General features: G+C 34.3%; 1 long non-coding RNA gene across 1 annotated transcript; it reads left to right on the top strand.

Moving 5' to 3' along the window:
- Nucleotides 1-3884: 3884 nt before the first annotated feature.
- On the top strand, nt 3885-5537 carry LOC117919643. The gene is made up of 2 exons (XR_004652112.1): nt 3885-3957; nt 5090-5537. It is a non-coding gene; the product is annotated as an uncharacterized LOC117919643 (long non-coding RNA).
- The last annotated feature ends 2410 nt before the right edge of the window (nt 5538-7947 follow it).

Below are 7947 nucleotides of genomic sequence, written 5' to 3'. Positions count from 1 at the left end.
TATAGTACATGTCGTCTATGTGTTTACATGCGTATGAAAATTCCGGTGCCTATAAAATCCAGGTAAAGGGGTTGAGATGTTGATGCAAAGGATATTGATGTGGAAGATGAAGGCGGTTGGGTTTATATGATCATCGATGATAGGATTTTAGAGTTTTTTTTTCAGCATTTACTATGAATATGGGAGGATTCATAGATAAGACGATGGAAAGATTTCTCAAAGGATTTTTGTCAGGATATATCGGGGCAGGATCAATTCAAGACCTTACCCGCAAGAGAGCGATGATTTACTAGAATGACTCAATTGAGGGGATGATTTATGAGATTCACGGAGATCGATGAGGATTAGTTTTGGGTTTCACGGTGATAGGTGTGGTGGATGATTCATGGATTTCATGGAGTGACCTTTTAGATGATCGAATTTTTAAATACTTTAAGGGCAAGCTCATGGTTTCAGGTTTCTTTCCCCTTATGAAACATTCTTTTTATTGATTATATGAACTTGTCAGATTGGATTTTTACTCTTTTTCCCCTCTTTTTCCCCTTCAACATGAACTGTCTTTTTATTGATTGATTACTTTCAGATTGGACTTTAACAGGGGATACGATCTTTTGGAGTGGATCATTTGAAATTTTGATGGAAAGGGTGTGGTGACCATTTGGTGGATGATTGGAAAGATTTATTGAGATTGTTATTATAATTTCACTGTAGAATGAATCATTCTTCTTTTATTCTAAAATATCTACGATTTCCAGGTTGATATGTGGAATTCTCAAATTCTGATTAATCGGTATCAGTGCTTTTGGGTAAGTATTTTGGATTTATAATTTTAATTTAATCCGTGTACCGGGGGAATGCCTGTAATTCCAGGGGAGGAGGAGGAAGAGCAAAAGATTTAAACTTATTTGCTATACTGTAGCATGTTGAGGGAATAATGACATTAACTTGGGATTTGTACTTTATCATTATTATTATATCATATAAACGTGTTCAAGAAGTTATGCTTTGAAGTTGGTTATAGATTATATAACTCTTGGTGGCCAGGAATTTGATGCAGTTGATATAAACTTTTATGTGTAGATTGGAATAGCTTGTTGCCTTGATTGGCAGCAATCTGATTACATTTCATTTGAACTCTTTGTTAGTAATGAATGTCCCTGGATTCGTCGGTAATTTGTTAAAAAATTGAGGACATAGTTGTAATTTTTTTAGCCTCTGAATCTGTTGGTGTTTTGTCTAAATAATCGTAGTGCAAGTAAAGGCTTTGCACATTTAACAAATGTTAATAGTAGGCGACTCAACATACTGATGGCATGCTGGTATGGATAAGGACTAGAAAACAAGAAGTAAATTGAAACCACATTGTGGGCTACATGACAAATTGAGGGACCAATTTTAGGAACCAACTGAACCTACACGACAAAATAGACGATAGTAATTCTTAGAGAGAGCTATGTTTGTGGAAGGAAGAAAAAATTAACTGTAAAACTTTAATATATATTATTTTAACATGTGTTAAATAATTTGAAAATGTATAAGTTTCTCACTAATTTTAATTATATTCAATTTTATTATCTTTCATAGTAGCTCAAAAATGAGAAAATCATATTTTTTTTTTAGGTACTTTCAAACTCATTTTTCTGTTATTATACTAGCTTCTGTTTCTTATTTCTTTTGAGATATCTCTTAATCCTTGGTTCTCCTTTAGCTATAGCTCTGGGATATTAGTTGTTCCTATATCAGGCTGATGGATTTTAAAGTTCGTATGCTTTGAAATTCATGTTTTTTATCTACTTCAATAATCTATGACACTGCATCATGAACTAATGTTGGGTAAGTTTTGGGGTGTAAGGTGGGTTTTGTTTGATTTTTGTACATTCTCAAGTTGTATGCTAGATATATTTTTTATGGTATTGGATTTGTCTCACCTTTAACTATCCATCAGTCGCAAATTGGGAGGAAAATGATTGTGTTTTTATTTTGTTATGGTTTCTACTTGTTGTGGTCTCTACTAATGTTGTTCATGTTGTAGTAAATGGGATTGCATCTTTATTTAGATTTCAGCTATATCTGTTTGGTTGGGCTGAAACCCAAACTCAGCATCAGTGATTTAGGTATTGACATCTGTAGCTTATCCTCCTAATATACTCGATGATCTGAGTTTAGATAAGCATGATGGGACAAGATTATTTGGAGGGCTAACAGAAGGTGTTTGGCTGTTGATTGTTGTTATTTGGAGTGCCTACCGTGTTTGGCTACTATTGTTGTTGTTTTTGCGGGAAGAAATATGATGTGTTGTGGAATTTGAAGAGGGACTTCTCTTCTTCTTCTTCGTCTGCCTCAATTTGGGACATTTTTTCTTGTCCTACATAGAATTATGGTTTATCTTCTTCTTTTTCTGCCTCAATATGGTACATTTTTCTTGTTGTCAGGAATGCTTTCTCTTGGATATCTCAAGGCCAAATCGAGGAACATTTGATTTTTAGAACTATCCATCCCCAATGGATAGCATAGCCAGGCGTAGAGATTTTACACATGATCCCAATACATTTATGAGTTGTGAGAAGTAAGAATAAGAGGATTTATGTGATAATTACTCAGATTTTCTTTGTTTAGATTTTATGATCCAACTTTAGGAAATGTTAAATCACAAATAATGACACCACTAAGCAGATTAGGATCAGATGTGGAACTAGAACCTTCCAAAAGCATCATAAGCCACTAAACTAAATCTTGATTGGAAGGAACACAACTCTCATGCTTTCTATTCTCCATCATCCATCACTCAGATTTTAGGCTTCTTTATCCTTAACTTGACGCTTGGATACATAAGAGACCATGGTCCTGATATGCTTTTTAATAGAGCGTGCTGTCATAGGAATATGGGAACACAAATTTGACTAGATTTTTGGTCATATGCTACTCAACATGCAGTAGAAAAAGCCACTAAACTAAATCTGGATTGGACGGAATGCAACTCATGCTTGCTGTTCTCCATCATCCATCGCTCTACTTTTAGGCTTCTTTGTCCTTAACTCGATCCTTGGATGCATAAGAGACCATGGTCCTGATATGCTTTTGAATAGGGCATGCTGTTTTAGGAATATGGGAACACAAATTTGACTAGATTTTAGGTCATGCTAGTCAACATGCAGTAGAAATACACTTCATAATGAGAAGAGAGGTTCATTGTTTTTGCCTTTTGAAAAGGCGCCCATGGTGGGATGAGGGGGGGTTGTTGGTTTTAACGGTGTCTGTGTTTGTATTTTGTTACACTAAGATTGTATTTGAGCTTGTTCCTTGAACAGTGTGAGTCATCCATGGTTCAGGTTCCTTGTCTGAAATTTGTATTGCTATCAATTGCATAAAAAGAATGATGTTGATATGATATGGATTTTTGAGTCATCCATGGTTCCAGGTTCCTTATCTGAAATTTGTATTGCTATCAATTGGATAAACAGAATGATAATGATATAATATGGATTTTTGGAGTTATATTAATGGCTGTCTTTTTCTTGAGCAATTTTGAGGTTTTGGTTGTATGTCAGCATTTTTCTAGTTTTTTTAATGCTTGTTTTATGCATGACTTGGTGGGTACACCCCGACAAGAAAATTGTTTTGGAATAATAATTGTGGTTTCTATGGGAAATAGGTATAATAGCTTGCTGGAGTTACCTTGTTTGACAATGAGGATAAGTTCTTTTCTTTCATGTATTTTTTTTTACCCTCAATATGATTTATTTTTCTTTAATATTCAAAGTTGGCCCCTCGTTTTTTTTTGTTGCCTATTTTAGCAGCCTGTCATTTTTCATTGGTAACATTCATTCTTATACCTTTTATACTATTTATGGTTTCCTTTATTTTCTATTTCGAAGTACATTGTTACTTGTAGGCTTTGCACATTTAACAAACGTTTTGGGAACTCAACATACTGATGGCATGCTGCTATGTTGGACGGTAAAGTATGATGACCTACTGTATGGAAGGTGTTGGATTTCTTTTGAGGAATCTCCTAATTCCTTGGTTCCTCTTTAGATATAGCTCTGGGATATCAGTTGTTCCTATATACGGGCTGATGGATTTTAAGTTCGTATGCTTTGAAATTCGATCTGAATGTTTTTTATCTACTTCAATATTCTGTGACGCTGCATCATAGAATTAATGTTGGGTATGTTTGGGGGTGTAAGGTGGGTTTTGTTTCCTCTCCTGGATTCCTTTTGATGCTTCTTCCTTGTTCTGCAAGTTTTTGAGGTAAAATTTTGGTGATTTGGTTTTTGTACATTCTCAAGTTCTATGTGAGATATATTTTCTATGGTAGTGGATTTGTCTCACCTTTAAGAGACCATGGCCCTGATAAGCTTTTGAATAGGGAGTGTTGTTGTAGGAATATGGAAACACAAATTTGACTAGATTTCAATTCCTGCTACTCGATACACTGTAGAAGTACACTTAATAATGGGAAGAGAGACTGCTCATTGTTTTTGCTTTTTTGAAATGCACAGATAGTGGGATGAGGGGTTTTAACCATGTCTGTGTTTGTATTTTGCTACAACAAGATTGTGTTTGAGTTTGTTCCTTGAACATGCGAGTCATCCATGGTTCAGGTTCCTTATCTGGAATTTGTACTGTTATCAATCAGATAAACAGAATGATATTGACATGACATGGATTTTTTGAAGTTATATTAAGGGCTGTTTTTTTCTTAAGTGATTTTTAGGTTTTAGTTGTATGTCAGCATTTTTCTGCTCTTTTCAATGCATGTGGTATGCATGACTTGGTGGGCACCCAGCAAGGAAATTGTTTTCTAATGATAATTGTGGTTTCTATGGGAAATAGGTATGATAGTTAGCTTGAGTTATCCAGGTTGACAATGAAGATAAGTTCATTTCTTTCATTTATTTTTCATTAATCAAAGTTGGCTGCTCCCTCTTTTCTTTTCTTTGGTTGCCTATTTTTTAGCAGCATGCCATCTTTCCATCCTTTTAAGATATTTGATATGTGATTTGGTTTTTATTTGTAGCATCTATACTTTTACAGTTTCTTTAAATAAGATGAATCATGAGATGGTTGGTAATTTATGTGTGTGCAGGTTAGCTAAGAGATGTCCCAATTTTTGTGCCGAATAGCATCTATGATGTTGATAGAGTGAAGTTATGTCAACGATGAAGTAATGTATGCTTCATGGCAGCTATTTTACCAACTTAAAAGCTTGGGTCATAGGATGGGGGAGATCACATTCATTCTTAAACTTTTATATTATTTATGGTTTCTTTTATTTTCTATTTCTAAGTATGGGTTTAGAAACCTGATCTTTTGGATTTCTTCCAATTTGTTTTTTGGCAATGTACTCATCTCCATCAATGTTGGGTTAACCAGGTGTTATAAGTATGCATTGATGATCATATCCAAGTATCATCTTGTTTTTCCACAAATTGAGGAAGTAAGTGATGTTGTTAATTGGAAGAGGTTTCCTTTATTGTATATACAAAATGCTATAAATAAAAATACTGTGGAATGGGTATCATGGGTTTATCTCACAATCTTGCTCATATTAACAAGGGTTTCATTTTCCATTTTCATATGTGCTTTGTGTGCTTGTCTTTTGCATTAATAATTTCACTTTTATAGTTGACGACTTTCCATGAAATATTTGTTTTAGGTAGATTTTCATCTATGGCAACCTAAGGGTCCTCTAATGAGAATTACCATTTGTTGTGGATATTTGTTTTATTTTACTTCCTTTTATGAGTTTAGCACTTGACAAGCCAATTGTTTGCCACCCAACTCCAGAGAGTTCCATTTTGCCCTTTTTTTATTTTCTCTTTATTTCGATGTGTAGGTAGAATGGTTGGATGATTTGAACAATATCTTATTGAGGTGGATCAGCTGATTGAACAATCAGAGTTTGAATACTAGGGGGTTGTAAGAATGCTTTATAATTATATGCCTTTGAGAGTTTTGAAATCTTTATAAGAATGCTTTGATAATTATATTAAACAAATTTGCATTTATTCTTCAGGACAAGAGAAGAAGTAGAGGTTGGTACACTTTTGCTTTTGTTTTCATTTTCAAATGAATGAAGAAAATGTGTGTTTTGCACTTATTGGGCTTTTATCTTATATTTCTCTTTTTCATATGCAGTTATTGGCTTTTATCTTATACTTTATATTGGGCATGGCCTCATCTTTTTAAATATGCAATTATTGGCTTTTATCTTATACTTTATATAGGGCATGGCCTCATCTTTGAAAAACGTTCCATTTTGTATTTCCCTTGCTTTAAACTTCTCATTATTTTGTGTGTAGGTTTCGTGATTTTGGATTCATCGTGTCTTTTGGGCTTATAATTGTTTGTTGTTTCTGCACTTTTATCTTATACTTTATATAGGGCATGGCCTCATCTTTGAAAAACGTTTCATTTTGTATTTCCCTTGCTTTAAACTCCTCATTATTTTGTGTGTAGGTTTTGTGATTTTGGATTCATCGTGTTTTTGGGTTTATAATTGTTTGTTGTTTCTGCAGGAAATAATATGATGTGGTGTGTGGGGTTGACAACATATAACATGAATTGATTTTTCTTTTTACTTACAAGGTCTATTTGAAAGATGTAAGATTTTCAAAATGTATGTAAGTACTAATTTGTGCAGTTTGTTTGATTATTTATGTTGACCATTTTTCATATGCAGTTATTGTGTATCATAAAATATACTATAGCCAAAATGCAGATTATAATAGGATTTCCATTAAGAATGTATCCATGATCCCACTAGGATTTGCTTTTATGTAAACTTCAAATTGTCTAACAAAAGGAGGGTAAGTCATGTGCAACAGGATTGTTGGGGCTTTGTGGTGGGGGAGTTATTAGATAGATAAAGGCTTTGGACAAAATTCTTTATTTTGATTGTTTTTTTTTTTTTTTTTGATCAGAAACAAAGAAGATTATATTAATAAAAGAACAAATATAGGAGAGAGAAAAGAGACAATAGAAAGAGAAAAAAACCAAGGGAAGGATGAGAGGTCCTTCCTACACAAATACCAAGGAAAAACACCCAACAATAGAACTCTAAAAACAAAAGAAACCCCAACAAGAAACGCAAACCCCAATCCAATTGAGTTGTAGAATGCTTAGAGGAACTCCTCTAAAAGCTTCAGTACAAGAAGCCCATAGAGAAGAATAAAACCGGATCAAATCCCAAACCATCTCTTCCGTTCTCCCTTCAGTACAAGAAGTCCATTTGCTTTATTTTGATTGTTTCCTTGACAATTTTTTTTTGGGAGCCTGATTCGTAGAGTCGAACATGTTCTTTTTGAATGATATTTCTATATATGAATCAAATGGTTTTTGCCCCTTAGCCGAATTTATTTTCTTTAAGGATTTTTGAATTCCTTCTTAGATTTCTAGTCTCCAGATGATGTTTCTTGAATGGAGAGTATCTTGCATGAGTTGTATTGCAGAGCGTCACGTTAACGTTGGCTTTTGAGCATGGAACCGTCGCTCTGCGGTGCATTTCGCATCAGTTTCGTTTTATTGCGTCCTCTTTGCGTACATATTTGTGTCATATGTCGTCTCTGCGTACATACAAGTCTATGTGCGTACACACGTATGAAATTCTGGTGCATATAATCTGGTAGGGTGAGATGGATGCAAGGATGATGTGGAAGATGAAGGCGGTGGGTTTATATCATCATCGATGATAGGATTTTAGAATTCTTTTTTTTTTTTTCAGCATTCGGTATGAATATGGGAGGATTCATAGAATAGACAATGGAAAGATTTCTCAAAGGATTTTTGTCAGGATTTTCCAGGGCAGGATCAATTCGTGACCTTACCTGCAAGAGAGCGATGATTTACTAAAATGACTCAATTGAGGGGATGATTTATAAGATTCACGGAGATCGATGAGGAGGATGAGTTTTGGGTTTCACGAGTATAGGTGAGGTGGATGAT

Source organism: Vitis riparia, chromosome 8, assembly GCF_004353265.1.
Source record: "Vitis riparia cultivar Riparia Gloire de Montpellier isolate 1030 chromosome 8, EGFV_Vit.rip_1.0, whole genome shotgun sequence".
In the NCBI taxonomy this organism is placed as follows: domain Eukaryota; kingdom Viridiplantae; phylum Streptophyta; class Magnoliopsida; order Vitales; family Vitaceae; genus Vitis; species Vitis riparia.
The sequence above is the reverse complement of the archived record's forward strand: the minus strand, read 5'-3'. Positions and strand labels throughout refer to the sequence as shown.